This window comes from Aquarana catesbeiana, linkage group LG13 (assembly GCF_042186555.1).
Source record: "Aquarana catesbeiana isolate 2022-GZ linkage group LG13, ASM4218655v1, whole genome shotgun sequence".
Lineage (NCBI taxonomy): Eukaryota > Metazoa > Chordata > Amphibia > Anura > Ranidae > Aquarana > Aquarana catesbeiana.
This window is the reverse complement of record NC_133336.1, coordinates 59,754,345-59,772,800: the sequence shown is the minus strand read 5'-3', so window position 1 is coordinate 59,772,800 and position 18,456 is coordinate 59,754,345. Positions and strand designations below refer to the sequence as shown.

At 41.8% G+C, this 18,456-nt stretch overlaps 1 protein-coding gene across 2 annotated transcripts in view; it reads right to left on the bottom strand.

Moving 5' to 3' along the window:
• ESR2 (estrogen receptor 2) overlaps positions 1–16,158 on the bottom strand; it is a 132,945-nt gene extending 116,787 nt beyond the window's left edge. The window contains exons 1-2 of one of the 2 annotated variants that reach the window (XM_073610690.1): positions 15,620–16,158; positions 14,730–14,889 (exon numbers count right to left, since the gene is read on the bottom strand). The gene's annotated coding sequence lies outside the window, so the exon portion shown is untranslated. The remainder of the gene's footprint in view (positions 1–14,729; positions 14,890–15,619) is intronic. The other variant, XM_073610689.1, reaches the window with a different exon arrangement.
• Positions 16,159–18,456: the final 2,298 nt, after the last annotated feature.

Sequence of the window (18,456 nt, the reverse complement as noted above, 5' to 3'; positions counted from 1 at the left end):
CTAGCAACCATGATCTGTCATCTCCTATAGTCAGTCCCCTCCCCCCCTGTGTGTTAGAACACACAGTTAGGAAACACAGCTAACCCCTTGATCGCCCCCTAGTGTTAACCCCTTCCCTGTCAGTGACATTTACACAGTAATTAGTTCCTTTTTATAGCACTTATCTCAGTATAATTGTCAGTGGTTTCAAAAATGTGTCAAAAGTATCCGATGTGTCCGCCATAATGTCGCAGTCCCGATAAAAATCGTAGATCGCCACCATTACTAGTAAGAAAAAAAATAATCAAAAAAATGCCATAAATCTATCCCCTATTTTGTAGACGCTATAACTTTTGCACAAACCAATCAATATATGCTTATTGCAATTTTTAATTACCAAAAATATGTAGAAGAATACATATCGGCCTAAACTGAGGAAAAAATTAGCTTTTTTTTAAAAAAAAATTGAGGATATTTATTATAGCAAAAAGTACAAAATATTGTGGGTTTTTTTTTCAAAATTGTCGCTCTTTTTTTGCTTATAGCGCAAAAAGAAAAACCGCAGAGATGATCAAATACCACCAAAAGAAATCTCTATTTGTGGGAAAAAAGGACGTCAGTTTTGTTTGGGTACAGCGTCACACAACTGCGCAATTATCAGTTAAAGCGACGCAGTGCTGAATCGCAAAAAATGGCCTGGTCGTTGAGCAGCCAAATCTTTCAGAGCTGAAGTGGTTAAATCAGAGTCAATGGCTTGGTATTTTGGACAGCTATTTTATCTTAAGCCTCGTACATACGATCGGATTTTCCACAGACAAAACCTCTGACTTTTGTCCGAAGGAGTGTGCCTGGATTTTGTCTTGCATACAAACGGCAAGGAATTGTCGGCCAACAAACACGAACGTAGTGACATACTACGTGGTTTTTCAGCTCTTTAGTGCCACCCTTTGGGCTCCTGCTAAATTCGTGTTAGTAGAAGTTTGGTGAGTGTTGATTCGCGCTTTTCAGTTTGCGCTTTTCGTTTTGCGCTTTTCAGCTCGTACTTTTCATTTCACGCTTTTCATTTAGCGCTTTTCAGTTCGTTTCTGAATGGCCATTCGTCAACCAGACATGTTGCAGAATCGGAGGAGATAATGTGTTATTTATTATTGGCCTTGGACCCAAGTCCAGTCCAGGAACAGGAGGAGGAGAAGTCCTTGGACCAAAAATCGGTTGCTTTATTAATTGTGACCAATTATGTCATAGGCCCTTGCTGCGGGAGCTCCAGGAGAATAATCCAGATGATATTCAGAATTATCTCCAAATGACGGACCCCTGCTTTCACCAACTCTTGGCATTGCTGACCCCCTATATTAAGAAGCAGGACACATGCATGAGGCTTTTATTTTATTTTGTGGTTGAATAATAATGATTTGATTTAGTATATTTTCTATATTTTTGGATGCATAGAATGCACTTTTTGGTTAAGTTCTATTGGCAGATAGCATGTCTAAGTTTATTTGTTTTCTTTTTTTAATGCACAATAAAAAAAATGTGTAGAATAATACTTGGCTATGTGTTTTACTTCAAATGACAGTCTGGGAGTAGGCAGTTACATTTAAAAAAATACAATGTAAAATTGACAAGGGACACCAACATAGTTGTGTCTTTGATCTTAAAAACTACGGGATAATAGTGTTGTGGTAACTTGCCCCCCGCCAAAAAAAAAGCATAATAATATTATTCTTGATATCGCTAGAAAAAAAAAGCCTTTGAAAATTAGTTTGCAATAACTCCATCAGTATCACCAGCAAAGCAGCTTCATTATTATCCCATTAAAGAAGAAGAGAATGTGAGCTGCATTTTGAGATTTCATAATTTTCCGCGTCACAAATGTTAAGCCCCATACACACTATTAGATTTTCTGCAGATTTTTGTCTTCAGATTTACCAAAACCATGTAGTTCAAGGGCCTGCCTGATTGCATACAAACTAAAGTTCTTATGCCGTGTACACACGGGCGGACTTTTCAGCATCAAAGGTCCGACGGTCTTTCCGAAGGACTTTCGACGGACTTTCGAACAAACGGACTTGCCTACACACGATCACACCAAAGTCCGATGGATTCGTACGTGATGACGTACGACCGGACTAAAATAAGGAAGTTGATAGCCAGTAGCCAATAGCTGCCCTAGCGTCGGTTTTCGTCCGTCGGACTAGCATACAGACGAGCGGATTTTTCGACCGGACTCGAGTCCGTCGGAATGATTTGAAACATGTTTCAAATCTAAAGTCCGTCTGATTTTCGCCCGAAAAAGTCTGCTGCAGGTCCGATGCATGGTCGGATTGTGCGACGGATTCGTCCAGTCCGGTCGAAAAGTCCGACCGTGTGTACACGGCATTAAGGTTTGACCTCATATTATATGGATTTGGTAAATCTGAAGACAAAAATCTGCAGAAAATCTAATAGTGTGTATGGGATCTAAAGGCCCGTAGAAACGATACAAAAATCGGATGGCAATATTCGTACGACAAGCTGTCTATCGATTTTCGGATCGTTAGTACGGTGCTTTCGACAGACGATTTTGCTTTTTCATCAGACAAAAGCTGGATGTACAGACTATAAAATTTTGTCAGATGTGAACACAATGTCCGATTTTCGTTTAATTAGTACGAAAAAATCGTAAGAGCAAGACTACGCATGCTCAGAAATGAAAGAACACATACAAAACTATTCAACACATTATGTCACTTCTGACCTTGTATTCTGTCGTATGAAAATTTTCGTATTGTGAGTAACCTCTTCACTTTCGACATGAGACTAGCATGCCACAAAAAAAGGACGTTCGGTCGTCCGAAAATCTAAGCGTGTGTATGAGGCTTTAGGCTGGATTAACACTAGTGTGAATTGGATGTGGGTTTCCCCGTAACGAATTCGCATGACAGGAGATAGTAACCGACTCTCTATGGAGCTCCAGGGCAAGTGGGGAGCGGCTTGCACAGGAGCCCTGTGCGTCTTTGGCTACGTTTCGGGGCCGAATTCAGGCAAATATTCAGACCTGATTCGTCCCTGAAACGGAGAACATGAACGCACCGGACCTCTGCTGCCAGCCGCATCCGGCAGCGGTATGAACACATCCTTATGCTGGTTCACCAAGCTCCCCATTATTGTTGTGGGGTATTGGACTTTGGATATAAACATCATAAGGAAGTTATTAATCTTGGCACCAATACCATACAACATGGAGCAAACACAACTCTACTATTTTTTTAATATTACACACAATCATATGATTATTTACATCAAAGTGATTTCTTTTACACGTCTATCTAAAATAAAATTAAAAACACTATACATTTCCTTTAAAGCCCATTTCCGGTCAAAATTTCACCCATTCAAAAATAATAAAAGAGAAACATGGCAAATGCTATTTTGGTCATTCTTCTCTTCACAGGAGTCCGCTTACTTTTCCACTCCTGTGTCCCAGAGTCTGCAGGTTTGAGCCCACTGTCAGCTGATATCACCAAGTTGTTCCAGGCTCTGGAAGGATCCCGACCATAATGTCTGGATCCACCCAGCTGCCTGATTGACAGTTGGCTCTGGCTCTCAGTGCTCGACTGAGAGCTGAAGCCAGCTGCTCCTGCCCCTCCCGAGCCTAGTGCTCCAGTGAGTTCTGAAGCGGCAGAGCAGTGACTGGCCGTCACTGCTCTCCGCTATGAGAAAACTGAGAACTGAGCAATCAACAGTCATGTGATCATTCAGGCTTAGGGCCAGCTGCAGCATCAGCCCAATGCTGCAGCATGGAGGAGAGTATTTATTTTTGTTTTTCTTTGGAACTCCAAACTTCTGCTTTAATCACTTCCTAACCGCGCCATAGCCGAAAGATGGCTACAGCGCAGTTCTGTTGTTCCAGGAGGGTGTCCATGGACATCCTCCTGGAACATCGCCCCTCACGCGCCACCTTTGGACACAACCATTCACAGATCGTGGAAAAGGGCCAATCACAGCAGACCCTTTACCACATGATCAGCTGTGTCCTATCACAGCTGATCACAGTGTAAACAGAATTGCTGGTTGCCCATCAGTGCTGCCCATCAGTGCCTCCTATTAGTGCCCATCAGTGCAGCCTCATCAGTGCACATCAGTGAAGGAGAAAAAAAACTTTTTTGCAAAATTAAGAAATTTGTTGTTTAGTAAAAAATAAAAAACCCAGTGGTGATTAAGTACCACCAAAAGAAAGTTTAAAAAAATGGTAAAGATTTCATGTGGGTACAGTGTTGCATGACCGCGCAATTGTCTTTCAAAGTGCGGTAGCACTGAAAGCTGAAAATTGGCCTGGACAGGAAGGAAGTGTAAGTGCCCAGTAAGCACGTGGTTAATGCAGAGCTCACCACATTAAAATTGCAACAAAGCTCAGAAAAATTTGATACCAACTTGCCTTGCATTGTTGTGCAATTTAAAACACTTTGCAGGGCATAGAAACTTATGAGGGAAAACACACATATGAAAAAAAAATCACTATAGTGTGAATGAGACAAATATGTGAGATGTGATCCCCTAAAGTGAACAAGAAGTATGAAAAGAAAAGAAAAATGATTAATGCGCTACCTTAAAAAAGACCAAAAAGCTGCTACAAACAATGTGACCAAAATGTGTACCAATATTCAATAAATTGTAGCTCTAAAGAACACATGTGTCATAAAAACAGAGTGTCTCTGTAAACATAAACTAGTGTCCCAATAGTGACATATAGTCCAAAGAGAAGCGTGACAACCCCTGTTGAAGTTCTTTTGATCGAAACGTGTAGGGCAGTTTTTATACCCTGTACACTGCCTTTTTTATACTTGTGATCGCTTTAATGTATAGCGGTTTTTTAGTTAATAAAATACCCTGATTTACACCATGTGGAGGCATCCCTCTTCTTTTCCATATATCTTCGGGAATTGAGAAAACATCTTCAACCTTGGAACCAGGTTTTTGCCCATTTCCCGTGTATCCTGAGGTGACATCCAGGCCTCATAGAGGCTCCATCTGCCTTCAACCACTTCACTCACCTGCCCAGGGTGGCACACAGCTCGATTGATTCTATGCTCATGGCAGTAGAATCCAACAGTTCCGGTAAGCGTACCCCATCCTTTTCATGAGTTTGATGACATCTAGATTTGGGAAGCAGAAGGGACTGTTACACTGTTCACATTTATCCACTGCGGATTATCACGCTTCTCTTTGGACTATATGTCACTATTGGGACACTAGTTTATGTTTACAGAGACACTCTGTTTTTATGACACATATGTTCTTTAGCGCTACAATTTATTGAATATTTGAACAAGAAGTATACCTTATAATTAAAGAAACTCCAAAAACAAATACTATTATTAAGTGTTCTTGCATAGCAAGACCACTTATTGTTATCTCACATATATATTATTATAACCAAATTTACCACCCTAACTCCTCCCACAGTTTTTACACTACATAGACAAGTAATATACCGAAACGTGCGGATTGTTCCCGATTGGTGTGCTATTACTTTGTGGAACGTTTCGCCGAATGGTTCACGAAATATCGTTGTTTTTGCGGCAAAATTGGTCCTATAGGAATGAATGGGAAAATGTTCAAAACTAGAGTGGGAGGTGACAAAAGCTGAAAAATCAGGACATGATTTCTAAACTGCCACCACTCCCTCATTTTCAAGCCCACCTACACAAATCTTATATCAAAACGTTCAGCTATCCCTGCTGCTACTAAACATGTCCACGGCTAAGCCATAGTCCTAATAATTTTCACAATATGACCATTTGTTTGTAACTCACACCCTCCATTGACATTCATTGAAACTACTCTAGCCACTTCAAATTTGAAGGGCAATATCTAAACTGTGACTGTGCCTTCATTTTTAATATTTCAGAGACATTCTATACATCAAAATCTAGGTCTGGGTCTTGTGATTCTCACAATATAAAGATCTTTGCTGTAGGATTTATAGTTTTTAAAATACGACAGTTTGAAGTACTGCACAGTTATTACAGCTATCATGATCCTGTGTATTGAGCAGTGGTTATGAAGCATAAACAGGGCATGAGTGTTGCTAGGAAACAGTGGTTGTAAACACAAGATGCTGAGACCCCCCAAATGCATGTGGTCATACCTTCATCTGGTAGGCTTGATAATGCTTGTAGACTACTGGTGGAGGCAAGAACACTTCACACAATTTCCCCAGAAATTGTAGCTTTTCTAGTTATATATGCTATACTATGGAGTTTCAGAACTCTAATGCCACGTACACATGGTCGGAATTTCCGACAACAAATGTTCGATGGACATTTTACGTCGGAATTTCCGACAAACAAAATTTGAGATCTGGATCTCAAATTTTCCGGCATCAAAATCCGTTGTCGGAAATTCCGATCGTGTGTGTACACAATTCCCGACGCACAATTCCGACGCACAAAATTCCACGCATGCTCAAAATCAAGCAGAAGAGCCGCACTGGCTATTGAACTTCATTTTTCTTGGCTCGTCGTACGTGTTATACGTCACCATGTTCTTGACATTCGGAATTTCCGACAACATTTGCATGACCGTGTGTATGCAAGACAAGTTTGAGCCAACATCTGTCGGAAAAAAAACATGGATATTGTTGTCGGAATGTCCGATCGTGTGTATGCAGCATAACCCTCGACTACCCAATCAGGAGTTCCTTCATCTTACACAAGTGAATTAATCAGGTTCATTGTTTTAGTAATAACCACAGCTGTACATAATGTATCAATTATTAAACATCACCCGGTGGGGTACTTGAAAGCTAAACTTGAGAGTCCCGGCTGTACATGGAATGATAAATCATACTTTAGTTGATATAATATTTTTTAAATGCTGGATGAAATACTGCTTTACCCCTAGTCCAGCCTTTCTCAACCGTCCTACATCAGGCCGGAAGAAGCCTTGAAAAAATTTTCAGGCCTCAGGGAATCCCTGCTAAAATATAAAAAGCTAATTTGTGCGATCAGTAGGTTTTAGATATAATACAAAATTAATACAACATTTTTTGTAAAAATAATAATAATAATGACAGTGAAAATTGTAACCTCCATTTACATTGGTGGTCAGTAAAATAAATGCCCCCCTCGCCCTGGTGGTCAGTAGAAGATCACACTCTTAAGCCTTGTACACACGCTTAGATTTTCGGAGGACCGAAAGTTAGTTTTTTGTGGCATGCTAGTCTCATGTCGAAAGTGAAGAGGTTACTCACAATACTAAAATTTTCGTACAACAGAATACAACGTCAGAAGTGACATAATGTGTTGAATAGTTGTGTATGTATTCTTTTGTTTCTGAGCATGCATAGTCTTGCTCTTACAATTACAATTTTTTTTGTACAAAAACTGTACTAATGAAACAAAAATCAGATGTTGAGTCCACATCCGACAAAAATGTTATAGTCTGCATATCCAGCTTTTGTCTGATGAAAAAGCGAAATCGGCTGTCGAAAGCACCGTACTAACGATCCGAAAATTGTAAGAAAGCAAATTTTTCCATCCGATTTTCGTATCGTGTGTATGGGCCTTTACACTGTGGTCAGTGGAGATGTGCCCCCTTACATTAGTGGTCAGTGGAGTAGTTCTCTCTAACATTAGTGATCAGTATAGTGCCCTATTACTTAAAACCCAGTGCCCTGATACATTTGTGGTCAATGGATTGCCCTCTTACATTAATGGTCAGTGCAGTGCCCTCTCACACTATCAATACCCTCTTATGCCCTGCACACACGGTCTGATTTTGCAATAGAAAATGCAATCGGAGCGTGTTGTCGGAAATTCCGACCGTGTGTGGGCTCCATCGGGCTTTTTCCATCGGATTTTCCGACACACAAAGTTTGAGAGCAGGCTATAAAATTTTCCGACAGCAAAATCCGTTGTCGGAATTTCCAGTCGTGTGTACACAAATCCTACGCACAAAGTGCCACGCATGCTCAGAATAAAAAAAGAGATAAAAGCTATTGGCTACTGCCCCGTTTATAGTCCCGACGTACGTGTCTTACGTCACCGCGTTCAGAATGATCAGATTTTCCGACAACTTTGTGTGACCGTGTGTATGCAAGACAAGTTTGAGCCAACATCCGTCGGAAAAAATCCTAGGATTTTGTTGTCGGAATGTCCGATCGTGTGTACAGGGCATTACATTGTCGGTCAGTTTAGTGCCTTCTTATACTGGTATTCAGTGTAGCCTCTGGTGTACACTGGTGGTCACTGTTCATTGCAGTGCCCTCAAACATTGGTGATCAGTGTAGTCCCTCTTACTTTTCAAGATCAGTGTAGTGCCCTCATACATTGGTGGTCAGTGTAGTGTCCTTATACATTGGTGGTCAATGTAGTTCCCTTTGGCATTGATAATCAGTGTAGTGCCCTTATACATTGATGGTCAGCATAGTGCCCTTATACATTGATGGTCTGTATAGTGCCCTCATACATTTATGGTCCATGTAGTTCCCTCATAAATGTGTGGCGAATATAGTGCCCTTATATATTGGTGGTTGGTGTAGTGCCCTCTTATATTCGTGGTCAGTATATTGCCCTCTAACAATAGTGATCAGTGTATTGCCATCATACACTGGTGATCAGTATAGTGCTATATTACAATAATAGTTAGTTAGTGCCCTCATATATTGGCGGTCAATGTATTGCCCTCTTACATTTGTTGTCAGTGGACGAGACCTTTTTACATTGGTGGTCAGTGCAATGCCCTTTCACCCTGGTGATCATTAGTGTAGTGCCCTCTTACATTGTTGGTCAGTGTAGCGCCTTCTGGTATTCAGTGTAGCCCTTCATACATTGGTCGGCACTGGTCAGTATAGTGTCCTTAAACACTGTTGATCAGTATAGTGCTCTCATATATTGTTATGTCCTAATACATTGGTGGTCAATATAGTTCCCTCTTACATTGATAGTCAGTGTATTGCCCTATTACACCAGTGAGCAGTGTAGTGCCCTCTTACACTGGTGATCAGTTTAGTGACCTCTTACACTGGTGATCAGTTTAGTGACCTCTTACTCTGGTGATCAGTGCAGTGTCCTATTATGTTGGTGATCAGTGTAGTGCCCTATTACATTGGTGATCAGTGTAGTGCCCTATTACATTGGTGATCAGTGTAGTGCCCTATTACATTTGGTGATCGGTGTAGTGCCCTATTACATTGGTGATCAGTGTAGTGCCCTCTTACATTGGTAAGCGGTGTAGTGTCCTATTACATTGGTGATTAGTGTAGTGCCCTCTTACATTGGTGATCAGTGTAGTGTCCTATTACATTGGTGATTAGTGTAGTGCCCTCTTACATTGGTGATCAATGTAGTGTCCTATTACATTGGTGATCAGTGTAGTACCCTCTTACATTGGTGAGCGGTGTAGTGTCCTATTCCATTGGTGATCAGTGCAGTGTCTTATTATATTGGCGATCAGTGTAGTACCCTCTTACACTGGTGATCAGTGTAGTGCCCTCTTACATTGGTGATCAGTGTAGTGCCCTATTACATTGGTGATCGGTGTAGTGCCCTATTACATTGGTGATCGGTGTAGTGCCCTATTACATTGGTGATCAGTGTAGTGCCCTATTACATTGGTGATCAGTGTAGTGCCCTATTACATTGGTGATCAGTGTAGTGCCCTATTACATTGGTGATCAGTGCAGTGTCCTATTAACATTGGTGATTAGTGTAGTGTCCTATTACATTAGTGATCAGTGTAGTGTCCTATTACATTGGTGATCAGTGTAATGCCCTATTACACTGGTGATCAGTGTAGTGTCCTATTACATTGGTGATCAGTGTAATGCCCTATTACACTGGTGATCAGTGTAGTGTCCTATTACATTGGTGATCAGTGTAGTGTCCTATTACAGTGGTGATCAGTGTAGTGTCCTATTACAGTGGTGATCAGTGTAGTGTCCTATTACATTGGTGATCAGTGTAGTGTCCTATTACAGTGGTGATCAGTGTAGTGTCCTATTACATTGGTGATCAGTGTAATGCCCTATTACACTGGTGATCAGTGTAGTGTCCTATTACATTGGTGATCAGTGTAGTGCCCTCTTACATTGGTGATCAGTGTAGTGTCCTATTACAGTGGTGATCAGTGCAGTGTCCTATTACAGTGGTGATCAGTGCAGTGTCCTATTATATTGGTGATCAGTGTAGTGTCCTATTACAGTGGTGATCAGTGTAGTGTCCTATTATATTGGTGATCAGTGTAGTGTCCTATTACAGTGGTGATCAGTGTAGTGTTGTATTACACTGGTGATCAGTGTAGTGCCTTAATACAGTGGTGGTCAGTGTCGTGTGCACTTTTACATTGGTGATCAATGTAATGGCCTCCTGCTATTCAGACTGCGCTCTTAAATTGGTGATCAGTGCAGTGCCCTTAAAACAATGGTAGTCAGTGTAGCTCTCTCATACATTAGTGTGTGGTGTATTGCCCCTTACATCAGTGGTGAGTGGAAAAGGGCCAATTTTACATTGTTGGTCAGTGTTGTGTTTCCTTATACTGGTGGTAAGTGGAGACAATCCATACATTGATGGTCAGTGGAGAAGTGCCCCTTACATTGGTGGCCAGTATAGTGTTTCATTAGGATCATGATCAGTGGAAACAAACCCCTATACATTGGTGGTAAGTGGAATAGTGCCCTCTTGCACTGGTCAACAGTTAAGTGATGCTCATTGAAAATCAAACTACCTTACACTGGTGGTCAGTGGTTACTAACAGGCAGCTAAAAAGATCATTGGTGGTCAGTGGTCATTTACATGATCGTCAAGAGGAAAGGTTCCACCACAGGCTCCACTGAGTGATGTCAGTGCCAGAGTTTTCAGACACCCTTAGGCAAAAAAAAAATCAATAGGCCTCTGCTCAAACAACCCCTAACTATATCTAAAAGAACCCTAGTTGAAAAAGGCTGCCCTAGTCTATCACCTCTATTGTCTGCATCTTCTCCTTGATGTCAATGGTGAAATGTCAGATGAATACAAGAAACTCTTGTCCACACTGGGGTTTGCCATTTTAGATCATCATTCAATGAGGCAGTGCTAATGCCGTGTACACACGGGCAGACTTTTCGACCGGACTGGTCCGATGGAACAAATCCGTCGGACAATCCGACCGTGTGTAGGCTTCATCGGACCTTCTGTCGAAAATCAGACGGACTTTAGATTTGGAACATGTTTCAAATCTTTCCGACGGACTCGAGTCCGGTCGAAAAATCCGTTCGTCTGTATGCTAGTCCGTTGGACAAAAAAAGGACGCAAGGGCAGCTATTGGCTACTGGCTATGAACTTCCTTATTCTAGTCCCTTCGTACGTCATCACGTTCATACCAACGAACTTTCGAATGCACTTTAGTCCGTTTGTGTGTGGGCAAGTCTGGTCGTCCGAAAGTCCGTCCTAACTCCGTCGAAAGTCTGTCGGAAAGACCATCGGACGTTTGATGCTGAAAAGTCCTCCCGTGTGTACACGGCTTAAGAGTTGCAGCTTATTACATTTCATTAATCAGCAGCTGTCAAAACAAAGGAAGATGGTTTCTGCACCTCACATATTGGGGTTGATTTACCAAAGGCAAATAGGCTGTGCAGTTGCTCTAGAGCAGGGGTCTCCAAACTGCGGCCCGGGGGCCAGATGCGGCCCTTTACTTGCCTTTATCCGGCCCTTGAGGTACTATTTATCCCCTGATATAATAACTATTCTGCCAACTGACACAATGGGGCATATTTCCTGCCCATGGACACCAACAATGGGGCATATTTCTCATCCGAATACCAAAGATAGGGCACTGTTTACTCCCACTGATGCCGGAAAAATTATATTCCTGCTGGCCACAGTCCGGCTCCCCTAAGGTCTGAAGCACAATAAAGTGGCCGTTTGTTTAAAAAGTTTGGCGACTCCTGCTCTAGAGCTTAGTAAATGAGCAGAAGCTCTGCCGACTTCCATCATCCAATCATGTTCAAGCAAAAATGCTGTCTTTTTTATTTTCCTTGCACATGATTGGGTATTCTTTGTAAAGTGAAGCCTTGCCTCATTTAATAAGATTTTGAGCAACTGCAAAGGGCAGCTGTCTATTAAAAGCGCCCCGATAGCGGCCAAAAAGCGCCGCTATAACAGCGGTAAAGCGCTGCTACAACTAGTGGCGCTTTAAAGCTAATGCCGGCACTGCCCCAGTGTGAAAGGGGTCTTAATATTTGATCTCCCGTACTTGTCCCAGGTCAGAAAATAACTAGGTCCTGGAGCTGTAATCAGCATGACAGCCCCAAAGCTCTTAATAAGTCAGCAATGGTACTTGGTATACCTTTATCCTGGTTTCATTCAAATAACCGCCTAAGACCTATACGTAGATATTCAACAGCGTGGACATAATCTGATCATTTAACAATAATCTTTCAAAACATAATTTCATAAAACTACAAATTGATACTGCATTCTCACAAAGAACAGACTGCATGAGTTACTGGCCCTATCAAAGGGGGAAAAAAGCATCAGCCAAAAAACATTGACAGCCTAGCGACACAGAGAAAAATTGCTTGTCTAGTAGGTCAATTTATTAAAAAAAAATTTGGTCAAAGCTCTTTCGGCCATACTTCTGTGGGTCACAGGAGTGCTCTTATTTCTGCACTCCTGTGACCCAGATTCAGCAGACAGCAGGCTAAAGTCACAGAGCCAGTCCAGGATCTGCAGGGATCTCGATAATAATGTCAGAATCCACTCAGATGCCTGTCTGCTAGCTGTCAGCACACCACTGATCCCTGAGCCAGCCACTGCCTTCCCCCATGGCGGTGGCTGACAGTCACTGCACTCCAGAACCGATCCAAGAACTGAGTGATCATATTTCTTTGATCGCTCAGTTCTCAGTGATGAGCCGGCGAGGGACAACTGCAGCATCAGATCGATGCTGCAGCCATTTAGGCGAGTATAAATGTTTGCACAACGTTCACCCAAGAGTCACACATATTTCTAGTTGACTCATAAGTACAAAATGTGTGACACTTAGGTGAAAGGTGATAAACAGACCCATAGGTGTACTTTTAGCATGCTGTACTGATTTTTACAACAGGACAGTCACCTAAAGTGACACTAAACAATAACCAAATTCTCCAAAAATCATTCATACGTATCCACTACGTAATGGACCTGTAATCTTTTTTTCATTAAATTGTTTCTTACTGTGTGTATTCTCCTCCCTGAGCTCCCAAATCTTTCTTTTTCTTCTCATTTCCACTATTTTTGGAATGAGCAGTGCATGTTAGTTGTGGTCATGTGCAGTGCTATATGCACACTACCAGGGGGGGACTGACAACTCATGAGGCCCCCGGGCAATAACAGATTATGGGGCCCCCCAGGCAATCAGAGATTAGGGGGCCACACAGTATACACAAACACACACACACAGTATACAATCACACAGTATACACATACATGTACACACAGTATACACAGACATGTTTCTATTGGCTGAGAAGGTACTGGAGAGGTGGGGCAGCTATAAACTCTGGATTTTTAGACCAAAAGGATGTCGGTAAGGGACATTTCAGAGACAGATGTAAAAAAAAAACACAGATTTTTACATACTGTCCCTGGTTTAACTGAGGCTGGCAACCCTGATGTGGCCCCCTAGAGTGCCTGGGCCCTCGGGCAGTGCCCGAGTGGCCGAATGGTCAGTCCGTCCCTGCACACTACACATCTATGGTTGCCAACTCACCTCTTTAAACCCAAACACATTAATTACACGGGTTCTGTGGCTAATTAAGGTGGTAATTAAACTCACTCGGTGCCTTATCTGCATTTAATTAGCCTCAGAACCTGTGTAATTGAAAGGTGTTTGGGTTTAAAGGGATGAGGTGGCAACTCTATACACATCCCAAAGTCCATAGACCATCTTGAGAGTGAGCAAGAGAGGGTGGCTACGCTCCAACATACAGTGGGACAATGCAGAATGAATGTAGCCACCACCTAACAGGAAGTTGGATAGCAACAGCAAAAAAAAATAATGGAGATCTGGAGGAGGCTGGGAGCAATAGAAGGTATTTTTGAGTTAAGAATACATACTGGAATAAAATATTTTTTTTAAAACTAGAGTTTAGTGTTACTTTAATGTGATCATTTTCTGCAGGATATAAAAAAAAACTTGTAAAAAGCGACTAGACTTAGCTCTTTGATCAGTCAGCATATCAAGTCCATATTGAAGAGATAAGAACAGGTTTACAGGCAGAGCAAAGGTTTTAACACTGCCCAGAATATGGCAGCTGGGACAAATGTCTAAGAAACATGGATGGGCTTCTGTCATAACTGCGGGACATGAACTGTCTGCTCTTTTCCTTTCCTCCCCTCTACATCCCATCATCAAGTATGCTGTCAGTCGAGAAAGAAGAAAGATGCCCCAAACTAATGTGGTGACTACATGTCTCAGCTGCAACCCAACTTCACATCCACATACGGGAACACTGACACTTATAGATCAACAAATGGCACACAACTTTCTACGCTGAACAAGAATAACTGGCAATAAAAAACAGTGCTAAAAAAGAGAATGAGCAATCGTCTTACTGTTCTGACTTTCAAAAAGTAATTTGATTCTGATTGGTGGCTGTTCAGCGTTGCACTTTGCACACCAACACAATGTTTAAAGGGGAACAGCGAGGATAGAATTATGAGGGCTGCCATTGCTGGCTTCCTTTTAAAGGAGCAGGTAATGGTGCTGTCACCCCGATCCTGGCTAAACAAACTAACATCACTAACCTGTACCAAGATCCCAGCCAGAAAAGTCTAAACTTCCACCCTGCATACTCATTCCAGCTCCGAATGGCAAGTCTTGGAGCCTGCGTCTTTAAAAGTCTGGAAATAACAGCTCTTAGAATTTCTTTCCTCTTCAGTTTGCTTTAGAGCTAGATCCAAAAGTCTGTGGGTTTCGCATTGTCAACAAAAAAAAAAAAAAAAAAAAAGAAGATTGAGCAATAAGAAGAAAAAAAAAAGCGATATAAAGGCGCACACATTGCACTTCAGTTAAAATATTAAACGGGGAACAATAAATTGTTCTAAAAGGTTAGCCAGGAGCTATGATAAGTTCATATGATACCTCTGCTTTTGCAGCATAAAGTCCCAAAAAAGGGGAATACACTTTTCTTCCAATCTACTTTTGCAGCTTGTCACTTTAAATGAATAGCTTATTCATTGACGGCAAAGTGCTGCGGTGATGCAAAAGTTGCAACATCCCATAGCAACCAGTTCACATTTCAGTATACAGTAGTCAGAGCTGGCAAGGATCATTTCTAATTAGTGGCTATGGGTCACAGCACTTTGCAAGCTGTTTGCCGTACTGGACAAGCCCATTGGATTTACTCCCAAAGTGCAATACGCCGGTAACCCATAGCAACCTTCACTGCTACTTTAAACTTAAGAATGCTGCAGTTTGATTGCTGCAGGCTACAGCACTTTCATTATCTTAGATCCACGCAATGCTCCGAATGAGCCTAATCGTGTTTTATTAATTCCTCCCAGCAAGAATAACAATTCACTCTATTTATATCCAAGTTGCTTTCTAGCCAGGAGCTAAATACTTTTTTTTTTTTTTTTTTTTACAAATTGGCATAACAGAGATTCTGCAGACAAGATCCAAAATTGTCACTTACCTTCTGAAGACAGCAGCCATTGAACGCAAGCAAAGCTGTCCTCTTTCAGCCAGGCATGATATGCAATCTTTAAATATTTGTAATTTTCCTTTCCATCACTCTGCTGAATTTTACAACCACCTGTACACAGGAGCTGAGGGCTGCATGGCTTGTGGGTGGTTACTGATTTGGCTATTGCTATTTAGATCAAGGGGTGTGAGCACCATCTAGTGGACGTTCGGGGGAACTGACTCTGCAGCACTCAGCACATGTTTTTTTGGGAGTGTGATCCCAGTTACAGAATATTCTTTGGAAAAGAGACATAAATGCGTTGTCTCTAGTGTGATTTAGTATTTTACATTGGCCAAATAGTCAGCCCAGAAGTCTGAAAATGATTTCTTGGCTTAGTCTGTTTCTTTTCCTCTAAAACATATTTTTTTTTTATAGGTTGAGTAATCTTAACACACTGTCAAATAATACTGACCTGTTGACTGGCAAACTTCTTGGTAACTCACATGTGACAGAACAATTACAGAATGTTCTAGTTGGATCCCATTAATCAAATTTGAATCAGAAGAAGTAAAAAAATAATAATAAAAAAACTTCTTTGTGTCGTGTATATTGAATGCATTAGTGCATGTGCGTTTAATTTGCTACTTTTGAATTCATTCCACCTTGTGTGCTGCTCTTGAATTGGAATTAATTTTCCATTAGCATTTATAACTGTTAGAACACTGAACTGAAAAAAAGAAACTATGTACATTTTAAATTGTAATAAATTGTGCATATTGATGGAAAAAGCTGCAGACTAAAAGGTTCTTGGAGAACTGATGCACAACATCCCACTATGTAATGGACAGTAGGAGAGAGGTGGTGTTTCGTAGTTCATTCTGAGTCAATGTTGTCCTGATACAGCATGACAAGTAAGTGTTGTCATCCTAGGAAAGGAAGTACGTTACAAGCATAATTATTAGGAAAATAAAAAGTGAAAAAATAAATAAATAAAGTGAAAAAAAAGGAACCTTGTAAAAAGAAAATTGTTGGAATACAGAATTGTATTTTGTGCAACAACTACTTTACATCAGTATAATCATTATTAAAGTATTAGTAGAGATATATTCTTCAACCAGTAGATGGCAGTGTTTATTCTTTTGTAGATACATCTAGGGGCATAGATAAGGGGGGGTCAGGGGTGTTCAACCCCCCCCCCCCCCCAGAGCATTCTGGCAAAATGCCCAGACAGTGTCCCTGCTGTTGTGCTGCTCAGCTTCAGCAACAGCACAGTATAAGCAATCAAGAGTTTCGGAGTGCAGCAGCCAGTCCCTCTTCTATTGTGCCCAATCCCCATCAGTTTAATAAGGGGTCCCCCCAAAAGTCAAGAAATTCCTGCGAGGTCCCAATGCTTGCAATATCTACAAACAGGTCTTGGATACCTGCAACTGACAGTGCACGGTCGAGGGAACTCCTAGACTCCTCCTCGAGGTACATACCACACAGCAGAAGGGAGATTGGGGCTGCAGACGTTTTCCTGCTTCTGTGCAGCACTGAGTTCTAGCAAGTGGAGAGGCATAAACTTTCTGTTTGGGGGAAGGAGGGGGTGAGAATTCCTGCCTGGGGGAGTTTCTTTTGGAGGGGGGGGTTAAGGAAAGATAGGTGGGTTTGATTTTGGAGAAGGGGGGAATTTTTGTAGAGAAGTTTAGAGGGATGGTTAATGGCAGGGATTTTCTTCTGGGAGGGAGTTTGATTGAACGAAGGGAAAAGTTTTTCATGATTAGGAATCTTTGGGGGGGGGGGGGTGTTGATTGAGGGAGATATTTTTGCTTTGGGGTCAGTTTAGAGACAGGATGTTTAATTTTTGGGGGGAATATTTATGGGAGGGAAATATTTTGCAGTGGGAATCTTTGCTTAAGGAGGGAAGGGGGGGTTCTTAGGAGGGAGACCACCACCCCCCCCCCATGCTCACTGGAGCGCTGGGCTGTGGAAGGGGCAGCTGGCTCACTGAGAGGCTGTGCCAACTGTCGGTCCAGGGATCTGGGTAAATCCCTACTTAAATGTTGGGGTCTTTCCCCAGCCAGGACCTGCTGAGTGATGTAGCAGCACATGTGTGGGTGACGTCACCTGCTGCTTCCCATGTTAATATCTCCTAAACATCACATGTTTAGGAGATATTCACTGTACCTTTAGGTAAGCCTTATTACAGGGATACCTGTAGGTACAAGTTCAAAAGCTGGGTTTACTACAGTTTAAGACTGAATATGAGCCAACCTTATTATCAGGTGCACCTGTGGTGTGCTAGGCAGTGCACTATTTTATTTTTTTTAATCTCTTAAAACATTTCATAAAAACACTTGTTTACTACCTACCACAATATGTTGCCCCTTGCACCTGCTCAGGTTGTACAGTAAGGTTAGTTAAAATCCAGTCTTGGGTCTCATTCATGCATCCTACATGAGCATGGTGCAGCAAGTATACTGCAATTACCTGCGCCTGGGATCTCAAATGTTCCAATATCTGCTCATCCTGTACACCTGAGGGATGGGCTGAAAACAGCCAAGGTTGTCTGCTGCTGTAAACATGTATCCACATGTATCCGCACATCCACTGGTTACCTGCAGGTAGGAAGACATTTTTGCCCTTGGACAAAATCTCTCTGCATCCAGGGTCAAAAACTGGTCTCTAACAGCAGGTAACCACTTGATGTGCAGATACTGTACATGGCAACATCAGTGGACAGCCTTGGCTCTTTTCATCTCATTACTCAGGTGTACAAACAAAACTTGGAACACCTTGGATATTGGCTGTAGGTATTTATGGTATATTGGCCTTTTAGAATATAGGATAAGATAAGATCTAAACCC